Source organism: Cryptotermes secundus, unplaced genomic scaffold, assembly GCF_002891405.2.
Source record: "Cryptotermes secundus unplaced genomic scaffold, Csec_1.0 scaffold593, whole genome shotgun sequence".
Lineage (NCBI taxonomy): Eukaryota > Metazoa > Arthropoda > Insecta > Blattodea > Kalotermitidae > Cryptotermes > Cryptotermes secundus.
The window spans coordinates 60,514-78,099 of NW_019739960.1; the positions used below are offsets into that span (position 1 = coordinate 60,514).

A 17,586-nucleotide genomic window follows, 5' to 3' on the forward strand; every position below is an offset into this window, starting at 1 on the left:
ACACAAACTAAACATCCATGCCCTGAGTAGGATTCGAACCCACGATCCCGGTTTCCAAGCGAGCGAAGACAGTACATGCCTTAGACCGCTCGGCTACCGTGACCGGCCGGAAAAATCAAGTGTAGGAAAATAAAGAACATGGGAAATGCATGTTTTATATATTTTATACATTTCGAACGTATTTTGATGCTTCCTTTGAAAGAAGCGAGGGTTTTGCAGAATGGACCGAACAAAACTCAAAGGAAATACAAAGCTACAGCCCACATGTCTGTGGTAGGTCATTCGATCAGCCAACCCAACTTGGATATCTCTCCTATCTGTATCCCCATCATTGAAGATGAAGTTAGATTATATGTCAATATTCTGTTCTTATGGCCGCACTAATCGATGTCTGACAATAAAGTTCGAGAACTCGCCACCATTTGCTGGCCGCGGCAGCAGTACACAGAAATCTCGGTATGGTTCGATGACGTTGGCATACCAAGTTTACTACTGAAAGTAATGAGAAGGCTGCGTGAGGACATTGGATGGACACGATAAAAAATTTTGCCAACAACTCCTGGATCTTGCATCACGAGAGTGCACCTGCTCATATGGCACTGACTCTGAGGGAGTTTCTAGCTAGTAAGCAAATAACTCTGCTGCAACGTCCTCCTTATTCACCAGATCTAGCCCCCCATGACCTTTTCTCTGTTCCCGAAGATAAAGGAAATACCTAAAGGAAGGCATTTTGATGACATTGGTGACATCAGGAGTAATACGACGGCAGCTCTGAAGTGGCTCTGAAGGTCATTCAACAAAACCAGTTCCAAGATTGATTTGAAGGGTGAATCAGGCGCTAGCATCGGTGCATAGCTCTCCAAGGGGAGCACACTGAAGGCGGCCACAGTGATATTCAGCAATGAGGTACGAGTATATAGGGCTTTTACCGCGATTAGTTCGCGAACTTTATTGTCAGACTAGGTATAATTGTATATTTATGAGACATTTAATCGATATTGATTGATTTGCTATTACATTCTTTTGGATATGTGGGAAATTTCTTCTGCTTAAATTTTACTCCTCTGTAAATTTGGGGTCTATACGCGTAACTGTCTCTGTATTACCTGTGATATTTTACACCGATATACTATGTGCTATCGTTGATTCTATAGCATCTATAGTCGTCCTTTTTAGAATCTGACTCCATAGGTTTAGTTTCTGATTTATAGACTCTAACTTGGCCAAAGTGCAAGGCTTCGTGCATGTGCGCTTTCAAAACGTTTGTCTCCTGCATGTGGTTTAAGTCATTTTTGTTTCATATATCCTGCATTATTTTGGCTCTTTGTTGTCCAGAGATTGGGACTAGCTCTATCGAGTGAACCCAACTGAGTAGAAATAGTTACTATAGGATTCTGATGATGGTGTATAACACACAGAGATATTGGGTTTTCGGACTTTATCCATCGTCCTGGTTTTAAGATAACTAAGAAAAACACGACATTTCGGAAAGTGGATCTGTTTCCGTCCTCAGGTGAGGGAAAACACCTATTCTGTTGGGTCCCTCACTGGACCAATGATTGAGGGAGATTCCAGTCTCCGAAACATCGTTTTAAATAAATAAAAAAGCGCGGTGGAAAATTACCAATGGATTAATAATTTTATTAATATCCTGTGTCGTGTGCAGACGTTGCTGTGAAATTGGCGAATACACAACGGTGTTATGCAAACCGCTTCTGGGAAATGACGTTGCCGCGGCAACGGTTACGCATGCAAAGGGAAAGTACAGAACTGGGGCAACCACGTGAGTTAAGCTCTGCAAGGGAGGCTGAGAAAAGATTGCGTTATAGTTGAATTGCCAGTTGACAAGAGTTCTTCAGGGGCAGTTGTGACAAGAGGACCTGAGCGCATGAAGCTGAAGTATCTCCACTGTTAGAAGCCGCTGCCAAGAAACGGCAGGCTGAAAAGGGCTTACAAGGTGCTGTGGTAATTTGCAATGTGTGGAGATTAGTGATAGCACTGTAATTACTTGCAGTTACGAGTGGTGTGTGTAAGTGGTTAATAAATCCATTCACCAATCCATGCCCCGTCTGTAGTCACTCCTAAATCGTGACAATATCATCGTTACGAACTTTCAGGTGTGAATGAGCTTAAATATGAGTACTGTTACACCGCATTCCATTGTCTTCTACATGGATTACAGTGATATTGTGAAATTTTGAATGGCCAGTACAAGCCAGAGCAAAACAGAAGAATTCTGACAGTCTCTCAGGATCTTATGGACGTGTCTTTCACACACATACAAAAAAAAATACTCTCAACTACGCAACCAAACCTGCTATTATTATTAAGAAAAATAGTCTTATATTTATCGTAAGAATCATACGAAACACACACACTTTGGTCAAAATGTAAATTGTTTTGAGATTAAAGTAAGTATTCGATACAGTTAACATTATGCTTTATGGGGTTAAAATGTCAAGAGAATTTTTCACTGAATTCTGATACTGTAACTACCAAACGATATAGGCTTATCTATTCTTTTTGGCTCATATTTTATGTACTAAAATACAACTTGCGAAAATGTACCGTTATTTAAGGGGGCGATGTTCTTGTATTGCGGCCGTCATTTTTGTCGCCATGATATTTGGTGATTCCACTTTTCTAGACCAGACGGTGGATCATAATCTTTCATAACTTTTAAGTCCAATACGAAATTTTCAAGGACTTCATAGGGGCTAAACCAAATAACTGCGTCAGACTTTTTTTTTTTATTTTCGTTTGTCCTTTGATTTTACACTCAATTCCCCATGCTCTGCAAGATTTTAATCCGACCTTTCATCTGTTTCATACAAAACAAAAATAAACCAAACTCCGTGGTTTTAGCCCGCAAGCGAACTATACCGACCGAGCGACCGCCGCTTGTCGGAGAAGTTAGTGCCAACTTTAGCGGATAGAGCGTGTCGCGTGGTCAGCGCAACGAATCCCCAAGGCCTTTAATTTCGGTTTTCTATACCGGATCTGCTGTTTCCTTGAAAGAGCTCCTCAGTTATCCTCACGAGCTTGAGTGGACGCCGTTCCAGACCCACTACTTCTCAGAAAATCATACATTAACCACAAAATTTGATAATGCCCCAAGTAACTAGAAATAAAATTTGAGGTTACGTTGGCAGTTAATGTTAATGTTACGGTCTTCTGGAATGTGATACCATGTAGTATGGCGGCAGGTACGAAATTGTCTTTAGTTGTGCTGCTTTTTTACACTGATGATGGACTCAATATCTTCTTCAGAAACGTTTGTATATATCACCAAACTGTACGGTGCTGCATCCCAGAAGACTCTATTAGGAATTAAGTTAACAGTATCTTGTTCAAATGTGACCTGTGGGAGAACTCTTCCTTTTACAGACATTTAACAAAATCTCGTCACTTTAGCCTATTACATTTCATACGCTGCAAACAGGGGACAATTAGCATGCGAAAGTAACTGCCATTGCTTTCGGCTTCATGTCTTATGGATGCCCCTACTGCTATCGATCTGGGAAGCACCCCGCCCTGTCGGACTCCCCAGAGCTGGGCGTTTCATCTGATGAGACTTCACCGGCTTAATTAAATATATTGTTTCGCTCTACGTCTAAAGGAGTATCCACCGTGCCGTTACTCCTGGTAAATCCTCAGAATTGACGATTGCCGACAAAATCCAGTGGTGGTTAAAACCGAACAAGAACAGCTGAAAGTTTCCATGAAGATCTAAATGCGTGTCTGTGCGAATCCCAAGCGCAATGCGACGAATATTTATCAAGGGGGAAAATGTTTCGAACAAATGTTATAGAGATACGCGAAAGGCATGTTTTATACCCAGTTCACATTTTCTATACGTTTTACAGCAACAGAGATCGAAGGCGCCAGAATTGTTCGACGTACGCTACGCATTATATGTCCTAACGTGAGCCTTTCTCAATTTAATAAGAAACGTAGATCAATAACAAAGGTTTCTAGAAACCCTTATCAGTGTAACGATAAATATTTTCGCACGACGACCATTTCAAGAACTCCCAAGCCTTGCGAAGGCGCAGTGATAACGAAAGAATTTTTTTAGTAAAATTTCACATTAAGTTTTAAAGCGACAAAAATTAATGGTTTTATACATTGAAAAGCATCAGTTTACTTTATGGGAACTTTAAGATTTTTTAAGGATAGTGGAACGTCATTGAAGAGCTTGCACTTTTTCTTTGCCAGCAGTGCGATATCTAGCCATATGTGTGATACAGCAGCTCTGAGGTATTTTTTATTGCTACTGGGGTGGGACTAAGTCCCTTGTACTGCGGACACTTCTGGCCTATTGTACCAACCCCAGATGATAGGTGAAGGTGATTGTGGAGCAGTTGGTGGAATGAAGATTGGCAGGGGAAACCGAAGTACTCGGAGAAAACCTGCCCCAGCGCCACTTTGTCCACCACAAATCCCACTTGACCAGACCTGGGATCGAACCCGGGCCGCAACAGTTGGAATTTGGCGACTATCCGCTTGAGCTATGGCTCGGCCCAAGCTCTGAGGTAGCTTCCCAGTCTTTCATCGTCCAACCGATTTCAAGACTTACTTGACAACTTTTGTTTTTTAAAATAACTTTTCGTAAACATACGTGCTTCCGAAAAGGTTTGTCATTCGCCGTGCATGGTTACTAAGCCCTGGAAACTTATCAGTAGACGAAGAGAGTGTATAAAATTCAAACAGTCGAATACGTCGAAAAGCACTTCTCGCGTCTTTAACGTTACAAACCTGTACATGAAATTCGGCAGGAATAATATCCAAATGAACGTTAAATGGCAAAGAAAATAAGCTGATTGTGGCCTCGTACTTGAAAACGGGATCTGAGATCTTGTTGAATACGCCGTATAAATGGGAACGTACGTATATTTGTATTGCAGTATCAGTACAACAGTAGAAGTGAACTCTCAGTGGTTGTTATTTGTTCAAATATCTATGGCAAAGGATTCGCTCCTTGCAGGTAAATGTTCAGTTCTTTGATACGCATATGTTAAGAGGTGTCAGTGCAGAACTCAATCGTGATCACGAAGTCGAGGTAAATTATATCCAGAAACAATTCAGTTCATGAAAATATCGTGCCAGCGTTTCAGCATTCGTTCACTACTCTATAAGGAACTTCCCTATAGTGGAGAATATCTACATAACCCAATTACGTATGGCTCAGTACATATTTAAATTATCGATGATTTATGCCTTTTAACCGAATGAAATTGCAGCGACTCTAACAATATTCCTAATTATGAGGGATTTCACAGACAGGTTTTATTGGTGGTATTGTCACGTATTTTGGGACTATAGACGGAATATGGACTGGTGTATGGATTTGTTGACAACTTACACACAACTCTCGGAACTACAAGAAATTACAGTGCTATCGCTAATCCCCACATTTTACAAATCACCATAGGGCCCGCTAAGCTTTTTCCAGCCTTCTGTGTCTTCATCAGTCGTTCCTTGGCAACGGCTTCTGATAGTGGAGATTTTTCAGCTTCACGCGCTCAGATTCGTTCATCACCGCCTGCAGTGCAGAACTAGCTCTCACATAAATCTCTGTCAAGTGACAACTGTAGCGACATCACTTCACAGCCTCCCACGCAGAGCTCAACTGACTGGTTGCACAAATTCTCTTATTTTTATAACTCCTCGGCGCGGACCGCGTAAGCAACACCCCCTTTCCTGGTAGACTTGAAACGATTCTGACGATGGTGTATACTGTACTTCTTTTGGCTTATTTTGGACTTCACCCATCGTCCGGTATATAAAAGACAAAAAACCACGACGTTTCGGAGACTGGATCTGTCTCCGTCTTCAGGTGGATAGGGAAGGTTTAACCTACTCAGTTGGGCCCCTTAGAAAGAGCTAGTCTCAATCACAGGTCCAGTGATTGAGACTAGCTCTTTCTAAGGGGACGGAGACAGATCCAGTCTCCGAAACGTCGTGGTTTTTTGTCTTTTATATACCGGACGATGGGTGAAGTCCAAAATAAGCCAAAAGAAGTACCCCCTTTCCTCATTTTCATGCGTAACAGTTGCCGCGGGAACGTGTTTAGTCCATTGTTGTGGAGGCATATTTACCGCGCCGTTGCACAGCATAGGCCGCCGTTTGCTTCGAGGTCCCCACCCACCAGCAGGCCTGTACGCCACAGGCCACAATCGACTCACAGATGGCGGTGAGGTTGTCAGCCTTACGTGCCGGCCGTCCTTTACCCCCAGGAATATTCCTGGTACTCGTTTCTATTAGAGGTTGAGTCGAACCCAGGGCCATAGTGCGGCTGGAAGGATTAAGTAAATTGAAAAATCCACCTCATCGGGATTCGATCCCGTGACTCCGGCTTGTAGCATAGTCCCTTAACCAACTACTCTACCGCGTGCACCCATAAATCTGCATCTTTGTTTTATTGCTATCAAGACAGCTTATTCTTGAGTTATACTGAATTACACGCCGATTATACTGACGGAAGTAGCAAGTTGCGTTGTTTTGTGTCTACACCTTCGTCCAGCGATGCAGAAAATGACTGAAAATAAGCGACTTCGATTTGTAAGTTTAAATGGGTGAAGTTGTCCTTGTGGTTAACTAATTAAGTACTACGCCATGAAGGTGTATGGGGTAGTGGATGCATAGATCCACGTTTTCATGACCTCGGCGCTAGTTGGAGACAGTGGTCGATTTCACACCCCTGATTCCTTACCCCCGGTACCGTTTGGATAGGAAGCTGGATGGGCCACAGAGTCAGTCTGGATGACGTGCAGAAGAGAAAATTCTTGACTCTACCGGGACTCAAACTCCGACCCCTTGGTCGTCTAGCCCGTAGCCAGTCGCTATACTGACTGCACTATCCCGGCTCCCTCTTCAAAGCAGTAAGAAAAACTATTATTTCAGCCAAAATGAATCAAATTCACACACAGGAAACCATGGTGGGCTGTTCACTCAGATACAGTTATTGAGTTTTCGAATATTATTCATCGTCCTGTTTTTATTTAAAACATAAAGTTTCGGAGACTGGATTCTGTCTCCATCTTCAGGCAAAAGCCAACTCAGTTGGACTCAATCAGTGGAGCTGGTCCCTATCTCCGTAGATAGGGACTGGCACTATCGATTGGGCCAAACATTTCCAAAACATCGCGTTTTAAGTGTCTAAAGGTAGGGTTAAACCGAATTAATAAATAAACCCCAGCAGTAACCAAAGTAGGAGAATGTACTAAAGCAGAAATTTGAATGGAATATAGATATTGGTTATAATGGGGATCTTCATAACTTGTACTCATCTCCAAGCATAATTAGAATGATCAAGTGAAGGAGGATGCGGTGGGCAGGGCATGTAGCACGAATAAGGGAGAAGAGGAATGCATATAGGATATTGGTGGGAAAGCCATAAGGAAAGAGACCACTGGGAAGATCAAGGCGTAAGTGGGTGGATAATATTAAAATGGATCTTAGAGAGATAGGATGGGATGTATTGGATTGATCTGACTCAGGATATGGACCAGTGGAGTGCTCTTGTGAATACGGTAATGAACCTTCAGATGCCATAAAATTCTGGGAAATTCTTGAGTAGCCTCACAATTGGCGGCTCCTCAAGAAGGGCTCAGCTCCATGAGTGAGTATATACATTGGTTTGTAACTACGGTATTTTGAGGATTTTGTTTGAAAGGTTACATATCAATAATTTTAGTGTTTTGATAATGGAAGTCCCTCGGAGACCGCGCGGGAAATTCCGGCGGGCTGCTGGCTTCCCATCATGTTTATAATGATTTATTACTCTTAACTAACTGTGTGAAGTTATGCTTTATTAATTGTAACTGCATTAGAGTTTCAACCGTTTATTCAGTCTCGTTGGCAGTCAAGTCCGCTGCTGCGCTCCCTGTTTGTATTGTAATTAAAAAGTTTCAAAGTGTAACCTACACTTTTATTGATCTTGCTGTGTCCATGTACACGTTCATTTCGTTCGAAGCTGGCTCAGATTTCTGGGCGCATGCCAGCCAGTGCATCGTCTCTGTCACCATCCTTGCAGCACACGTCTTCTTCATCTGTCACGCTTCAGGCCCTGTGGGCGGTTCGATTTAGAATTGCTTCTACAAATGAATCCTTCAGGCGCCGCCTTTTGATACAGAACTCGAGAACCTACATGATTTCTGTGTTTCAGGATGATATACTTGTATACTTGATTTACGTAACTGGGCAGTCACTGATTTACAGATTAGTATTCTGTCTATATTCGAAGGAAATACGTATCTGTCTGGACGGGGGATCAGCCCGTCGTAAGGCCTCTTCCTACACAAAGGACAACGCAAACAATAAAGACATTCATGCCTCGAGTGGGATTCGAACCGACGACCCCAGTGTTCGAGCGGGCCAAGATGGATCATGCCTTTACACCGCGCGGCCACTGTGCTCGGCCGAAGTCGACATAAATACTGAATGGTAACTGGACTCCCACCCTCAGCTGTCCGGTCTTAGATGCTGCGTTCCTATCTACACGTATCCATGTATCTACTGCAAAGTAATTCCTATTTTCCATTTAGGTCTGTTTAATTTTATCATTCTAAGTCGGATATTGAACTTCGAGTCGCCTGAAGCAATCTAAGTTCGGGAAAGCAGTTTACATGCCCATCCAGCTTGGAAAGTGTCTACTCATATCGGAATTAGTGGACATTCATCTTGTGCTAGAAGAGCGCAAGGGAAATGCTGCATATACTGTTAGAAGATACTCAGAAAAATACTCTAACCCGAGACTGACAAATCATCATATCCATACTTTCTCTTCTGTCGACCGCCGATTTGTCGCCGTATGCGATGAGATGATGGTTGTCCATGTTCTTGTGTATTCATCTATGTATATATGTACACAGGATGAATCTCAGTTACATACTTTAAATACGAATGTCGTGTTCTACACACACAGACAAATAGAGACCTTCGTATAAGTATACCGTGGCAACTGCTTTTTCAGTGAGGTATGCCAGCATTGTGTGTGGCAACTACAAGGCAGGATCACAAAATGGAAAAAGCAATCATTTCAGTCTACAGATTCTAAGATGCCACTAATATTAGTGTTCTGTATTGGCTCGCTCTGTTAGTAGCGTAATGTTATCGTTTTCCTAGAGAACAAATCCCTCCTCTTTCACATTGTCGGATGCCAAAGGTTAATGTGTGCTGCTTATCTTATGCGGTTCATTGCCCGGCGTGGTTCCTACTGCCGTAAATTTGTATGTGTTACGACGTGATATTGCTGTACGGAGAAGCAGAGTGTAACATGCAGCCCCTGTAGGTCTCTATCTGCAACCACGGCATCTAAACCTAGACGTTCATTTCTCTGGCAGGTCGCATGCGGCCCAATACGACAAATACTTTCAGACCTCGAAGTTGCAGAAGCATCAGTGTGCCGTAGAACGACTTGGTACCCGTACTAGGTGGTTAGGCCGTTGTCATCACATTTCCCAGCGAACGCTGGTGAGAGTGTGGCGTGATCGGTTCTTGTAACCACTACATCTACTCCAATCCCTGCAACCGCAACTGGATTATGAGCGTCAGAAAGCGTTCTGCTATTGGCTACTGTGGCGAGATCCAGCACCTTCAGCCTTTCCCAGCCGATAGTTGGTGATCGATGGGCCATACTTCACACGGAATGGAATTCTTTAATACACGTAACCAGAACATATGGGCTGATAAAAATCCACATTCCTTTCAAGAAACACAAATCCAGCAGCAGTTTGCAATAAACGTTTGGGCAGAAATATCTGACAGTCCTTATGAACTATGGTTTCGACTATCAGGGGCGTCCTGTTTACAGTTTCTCTGTGAACAAGCTACCGCAAATACTGAAGGACGTACCATTGGCAACATGACATAGAGTGTCGGTACTGCATGATGGGGCACATGCCCGTCTTCTGGCCATGTCACGGGGTATTGACACAGCCTCTCAGGTAAATGGATAGGACGAAACGGACGAGTTGTGTCGTCTCGGCGATTATTTGATCTACTACTTGTGGAGAAATTTAAAGAATATCGTTTTTGCCCAACGACGAAACACGCGAGACCAGCTGTGGAATTACATCGAAAGGACGAAAATAAGCAACACTCTTGAAATATTTCAGCAGATCAATGATTCTTGGTGCAACAGGGCTCTTCTGTATGCCGTTAGTAACTGGTCAGAGGCCGTTCTGTTCACACACAATTGAGTTATTTGTAGACTTTCCTTTCTCGTGCTTTGTGTTGCCATACCTCGCTAACGAAGAGGTTTTGGCCATATATTTACGTGACTATTTCTGCTTGCCTTTAAATATATATCACGATACTTATATTTAAGGCATATATTAACAAATTAACATGTGAATGGGTGGATGGATATTCACCTCGTTTGCAACTGAATGGTTGGACAGACTTTTTAACATTTTCGAGCAGACCGAGTTCGGGAAATCATATTCCAATATGGCGAGCCTTCCCCTCAAAGGGTTCTTCCCCCACCCATTAGATTCTAGACTGTTCTCGAACAGCACACCCGGCTATAAGGCTCCAGAATCACTAAAACCGAATGAGAAGGCCATGTCATAGCTCAAGCGGTTAGTCGCTGGCTTCCGACCGCGGCGGCCCGAGCTCTATCCTGGGTCTGGTCAAGTGGGATTTGTGGTGAACAAAATGGCGCTGGTGCGGGTATTCTCCGAGTACTTCGGTTTCCCCTGCCAATCTTCATTCCACAAAATTCCCCATTATCATAATCACCCGGGGCAGGTACAATAGGCCAATCAGTGGCCGCCGTGCCGAGTGGACCCAGCTGGACTCCAAGACCGACTAAAAATATGTGCAATTGGCGAGATGGGTCAGTCAGAGAAAAAGCGGCAGTTTGTGATCGTGACCTTAGGAGCGGCGTCTAGATTTCTTGTGCGGAGACAAAGTTCGTGCTGTGAAACTAAAGTCAGTGTATCCGAAGAGAGAACGCGCATTGTCGTTCAGTGAAATGGTAGTGAATTAAAATAAACTGACGCCAATATCGGAAGTGAGAAACTAAAGATGGTTTCTCCAAAACAAGAAGAACATTACAACTAATACCAGAAATCGGACGCAAGATTGGTCCCGAATTTATATGTGGTTTTGGAGGAGTGAAATACGATAAGCGCCGGCCAGGAAAGGCAAGTTTTGTTGCGGATTTTCAGTATTCCATCCACAGTTTGAAGCCATCGCTGATCACAACGGTTGGAAAGCCCAGGAGAAGGGCACACATCTAATCGCCATTCTTTAAGAGCAAGCTGCCGACAGCGGACCGACGTACGAAGATAAGGTCCGGGCACATAAAACCTGTTAGGGACACCAGTAACTGGTGGCCGCCCACGGCTACAACTCAGCCAGGAAGCAGTGAGCTGCGAGTTACCGTCGGACAGTTGGCCCAGTGGACCCCTGTCGTGTTGCCCGAGGACTTCTGCGAGAGAATGGTAGCCTATGCATTCGTCGATGAAGTGAAACAGAACCTCCTCGTCGTCAGCGAGAGTCATCTCAGTGAAAATATCCTGATCCTCATGTGTAGAATGGTAGTTTATTTCTGCGTAGGCGAACCAGTGTCCAGTAACGGACAATATAGGCAAAAAAGGTAAAGCAGTTCCTGTAACAGGCCGTGGAGGCCCATAGGGTTGTGGGACGTCGAGGCTCCCATATTTTATAGAAAATTGGCTCACATATGGCGATTAGGTTGTCAGCCTTACGCGCCGGCCGTCTTTTAACCCCAAGAAGATTCCTGGCACTCATTTTTGTTAGATGCTGAATCGACCCCAGGACCTAAGTGCGGCGGGAAAGATTAAGTCAATTAAAAAATCTCCAGTGACTTCATGGGTGATCGAACCCGTGACCTTCCGGCTTGTAGCATCGTGCCTTAACCAACTTCGCTACCGCGTGCCCCACAATATATCTATATTATTTAATTAGCGTTATCTGTCACCTACAGAAACTGTCATTGCGCAAATTTCGATTGGCGTATAGATACATTGTGCTGCATGTACTACCAGCATATCCACACGAAGAGAATCTAATGATGGCTAGCGGGACCGTGCGGAGAAATCTGCACTGCAATTTGAGGAATTATACCGTAGTGTACAGTGTACATTTGTGTACTGTAGTGCACTGTTCATTACTTTTCGAACACACAACTGATTTGTCTTAAACAAAATAGAAATACATCGCGCCATAATCTAGTGTTAACATTTGTGTTTTCTCCATATCTTTCACAGAAACTTCTCCAAGAATTTCACACTATTCTATGACCCAAGTTTTGTTTTTAATCTCTTGGGGTGGAGTGAGACTTGAGTCCACTTGGTACGTCGGGCACAATTTGACCTAATGTACAAGTCCTGGATGATAATGTTCGTGAGTGTGGAACAGTCGGTGGAATGAGAATTGGCAAGGGAAACCGAAGTACTCGGAGAAAACCTGCCCCAGTACCACTTTGTCCACTACAAATCTCACATGACTTGACCTGGGATAGAACCCGAGTTAACGCTGTGAGAAGCCGGCGACTAACCGCCTCAGCTATGACACGGCCGTGCTATGACTAATGTTCCACGTGGAATAGAATCTTTCTAAAGGATACAAATGTGAAATTACTCTGCAGTATGTCGTTTTTTATTATTTTTTAATCGAAAATGGATTTTTAGCCGGTGTCAGCGATACTACAATAAGACACAACACACAAATAACATGAATCACACGAAATAACACACCACATTCAAACAAAACACAACATACAAAATTATACAAGCAATAAAGGACACACTACACAAAATGAATACAATGCAAATACTATTACAACTCCAAAATATACAATTACAACTACAACGTATTAGTCTTTTGGGAATCTTGGTCTGTTTACTGAAACAGAAAGAAGTCATTTTTTTTTTCAAAGATAGCTCACTAGAAGTGGTGAAGTCACAGGAAGTTGGAGAAAACTGCATAATGAGGAGCTTCATAACTTGTACTCTTCTCCAAGTATAATTAGAATGATCAAGTCAAGGAGGATGAGGTGATGAGGTGGGCAGGTCATGTAGCACGAATGGGAGAGACGAGGAATGCGTATAGGATATTGGTGGGAAAGTCAGAAGGAAAGAGACCACAAGGAAGACCAAGGCGTAGGTGGGTGGACAATATTAGAATGTATCTTAGAGAGATAGGATGGGATGCTATGGATTGGATAGATCTGGTTCAGGATAGGGACAAGTGGAGGTCTCTTGTGAACACGGTGATGAACCTTCGGGTTCCATAAAATGCTGCGAAATTCCTGAGTAGCTGCAGAATTGGCGACTACTCAAGAAGGACTCAGCTCCATGAGTAAGTAAGTAAGCTCACTAGAAGGGAAGTTTCTTTTATTCTGTCTACGATGTATACTTTCGGAGGAATATGACAGTTACGTATTTGGCGTACAAGTTCTTCTGATCCTCGTATGCCTAATTTTCGAAATAGAGAACTCAGTAATTTTCCCAGAGTTGTCTCCCCAAGAGGACTATGGTTCATATACAACTTTTTTTGTACGACGTGCAGTTTTGGAAAAACAAGGTGGGGCGTCAGACTGCGGAATATAAGATATGACCGTACAGAAGGATCTGCGCTGTAATTTCAGAAACATTTTGTGCTGTTAGTAGTGATTAACATTTAACTTCACTTTCGTGCCATTCATAACACAGCTCCTGAGAGAAAATTATATTACCGTACTAAAAGAGCCTAACTGCCTTTGGAATTTCACATACTCTCAACTAAAATTACAGTACAATACTCACTGTCGCCATGATCCGAAAGCTTTTCTTATAGAGGGAATAATGGGGAAAGAAGTTGCCTCGGGTTCGAACCCATGCATGTAACAGTAAAATTAACAAATTTTCAATGGCTGACTCTTTTGTTTTAACATTTTGTTTATAGGACTTGCCGCTTGGTAGAAGCAGATTGGAACAGACAGACTTAAGGATGATTGGCCATCATAAATGACGTAGGCATGGATGGGAGGGCAATATCAAAATGGATATAAAATATGAAGAATGTGAGGTTGTTCACTGGAATAGTTTGGCTCACAAGAAGACCTAGTGACGGCCTCGTGTTAACACGACAATGAATCTTCGATTTTCATAAAAGGAGGGAAATTTCTTAAAGCAGCTGAGCAACTTTTACTTCTTAAGAAGGATTCTAAACTACGGCGTTGGCTACTCAGTTAATCATCTGTGATTCTTTGAATGTCGTTTACGTTGTTATTTCTGTATTTTAAAAATCTTAATGTTCTCTAAAATACGCAGATTTCAATACGTGATAGAGTCTTTCTTCATTTAGTTGGTACCATATGAGATAATATGAACCAAGTCCATCTTTGAATTAACAAATGTAATAAGACACTGATATATTGGGTTTTTGGACTTTATCCATCGTCCTGGTTTTTAAGATAACAAATAAACCAGGACGATGGATAAAGTCCAAAAACCCAATATATCAGTGTGTTATACACCATCGTCAGAACCCTATAGTAACTAAATGTAATAAGTTTAGAATCAAGTTAATGTGTATAGTTCTGACGATGAAAATAGAATAATATTCTTAAATTTCTGTCTTTCTCACATATAGGAAGAAAAAATCAAATTTGTTTTGGTATTGCAGAAACATATAATGATTTCATATGACTGCTAGACAATCACGGGCCCTTCAATAACATTTCATGGTTCAGAGCATTGCTGCATTCATACTCTTTTTAAACTTGTTGCCAAAAATGGAAAACCTTCGCGATACTGAATGCTACAGATTGAGGGTATTAGAGAACACGTTGTCAGGAAGAATGTTTGAACGTAAATAGGAGGAAATGACAGGATTTCAGAGAAAATTACATACTGAAATGTTTCACGATTTGTAGGTTATTCATTAGCAAATATTATAGTGACTAAATCGTGGATAAAATGGGAGTGCTCGTAGCTTGCACGGGAGAGATGGAGAATACATCCATCATTTTCAAAGCCAGAAGGACAGAAACCTCTTCTAAGATTGGGTCATGGATGGGAGAATACTATTAAAAAAGATATTAAGGAAATGGGGTGGAAAGCTATGGACTCATTAAGTGGACCAATGGCAGGCTCTTGGGAAGTCTGCAATTAAACTTCAGGTTCTATAAAATTCAGGGAATCCGTACAATTGGTTGGCTGGTTGGCCGGATGTTGGTTGGTTCTTTCTTCCGTTGGTTGACAGGATGTCCATTTGGTACATTTTCCGGCGGAGGGATAATCTTGTCTATTGCTGCGGATTTTAGTAATACGAACTTTCACACTTCACGAGCTTGTTTTAATATAATGTTAGGCCTATAGTTTCAAATAATGAAAAAATTAAGCCCAAATTAAACACGGTATTTCTAAAACGAATGTAATACTTCTGATGCTCTCGTTTTCTCTGCCAATTTTTCGTCTGACGAAGGCAAAAATCAACTCCTCAAACATAAAAATCGAAATACATAAAATATTGAAACATATCTTAAAACGTGTAGTATGCCTACTGTACTTCGATCGATTAATGCGTCATGACGTGGCTTGTCAAAATGGCGGCTTCGACGATATAATGTTATTCTTAATAGTTATATTTGTTGCATCCGTGAGCAAACCTGTGCCTGAAAAAATACTATATACATATCAAAATATCCAGGCTGAGGAAAACTGAATAATGTTAAAAACCGTAAAACAATTGGATATATTCGGTTTATATACTTCACAACTTAAATGAAAATATACTTCTGTCCTGCCATGAGAAAAGAGGAATTAAATATGTTACTTATAACTATGTTAACTGACGAATTGTCAAATACTTAAAATATTTTAAAATATATAAATAGAACATGGAATTATTACAATTTTGTTCGCACGTTAATTTAACATTAGTAACACGAAGGAGCCGGTGCAGCTCATTCGGCACAGTGACTGAGCTATGAGCTGGGCGACCGGAGTTCGATTACCGGCAGGGGTAAGGGATTTTCCCCCCTCTGTAGCCTCCAAGTCGAATCTGGAGTCCACCCAGCCTAGTAACCAGTGGACACCGGGAGTTCTTTCTTTGGGGGTAATGCGGTAGGGGCGTGAATCTGACCACTCACCTCAGTCTAGTGACAAGGTCAAGAATGGTGGAGCTATACTTCCACTCCCCCATATAGCTTCATGGCGTGATGCTTAATTAAAGACTGAAGTGCAGTCATAATTGTACCCAGTTTGGTAATAAGAATGTGAGTTGAAGATAAAACATTGTCTCCAACTGCTGTTTTAACGTCATGAAGACCTTAAGACAGATTCATTGGGGTTTGGACCCCATGCAACTTCTACAATGAGCACGAAACTTGAAACGAGAACCCTAAGAATGGTCTACACTGACTCCTTATTCGATGTACATTTAAATGAGTTGTTAAGGAATCGAAATTGGTGAGAGTTAAATATTGAAACATTAAATAGCTGCGAAATTTTCTCTGGATTGTCTTTGCGCAAACGATTACTTTATATTCTAATTCATCTTACATTGCAGGGCATGTAGCACGAATGGTGGAGACGAGGAATGCGTATAGGATATTGGTGGGTAAGCCAGAAGGAAAGAGAATACTGGGAAGACCAAGGCATAGGTGGGTGGACAATATTAAAATGGATCTTAGAGAGATAGGATGGGATGGTATTGATTAGATTGATCTGGCTCGGGATAGGGACCAGTGGAGGATCTCTTGTGAACACGGTAATGAACCTTCGGGTTCCATAAAATGCTGGGAAATTCTTGAGTAGCTGCAGAATTGGCAGCTCCTCCAGAAGGGCTCAGCTCCATGAGTAAGTAAGTATTCATCTTACATTAAATATGATTTTTTAAGTTAGAAACACCAGAAATAACGGAAGCATCGAACATGTCGAAAACACCGGAAAGCAATCCTTGCGTAACTTCAGATCTGGACTCTACTCGCCAAGATGAGCCAATGTTCTGTAATTCCTTTCCTACCACAGACCGCATACCATTAAACAGCTCGTTAAACCAGCCTCATATCAATGTATAACGAAACAGAATATAATTATCAGAAACTGTGGCAACTGTATTAATATCCATGATTTTAACTATAATTAGATTAAATTTCTGCAGATTTTAAATAATGTTTCATGTTTTTACAGAGTAGTTTTCCTGAGGTCTTATGCAGAGAGACCGGGTAGATAGTTGTCACTTACCTTCACACAAGTACTCGTAAGACGACACAGTCAATTTCCACGCAAGCAGCTGAGGAACTGGGATGAGTACAAACATAATTTTCCATGAAGAACGTGTTCCAATGAACTCGTTCTATATGTAATTTAACTAATTATAGTCAACTAGTTAATTGTTTTACAAAATTAGATAGCAAATCTGGTTAACAGTTCTGACGGTTTAAATCTGTGAAGCCTCCTGACTTCTTCTTCATCGTAGAGGTGCGTCGCTAAGGAATACCGGGTAGATAGTTGTCACTTACCTTCACACAAGTACTCGTAAGACGACACAGTCAATTTCCATGCAAGCAGCTGAGGGACTGGCCTGCCAAGGCACAGAAAGAACACCGCTTGGACCTCGAGA

At 42.0% G+C, this 17,586-nt stretch overlaps 1 protein-coding gene across 1 annotated transcript in view; it reads right to left on the reverse strand.

The window, feature by feature from the left end:
- The window catches only part of LOC111872192 (transient receptor potential cation channel protein painless), a 30,155-nt gene extending 12,893 nt beyond the window's left edge, over positions 1-17,262 (reverse strand). Inside the window, exon 1 of the mRNA XM_033754571.1 lies at positions 17,208-17,262. The gene's annotated coding sequence lies outside the window, so the exon portion shown is untranslated. The remainder of the gene's footprint in view (positions 1-17,207) is intronic.
- Positions 17,263-17,586: the final 324 nt, after the last annotated feature.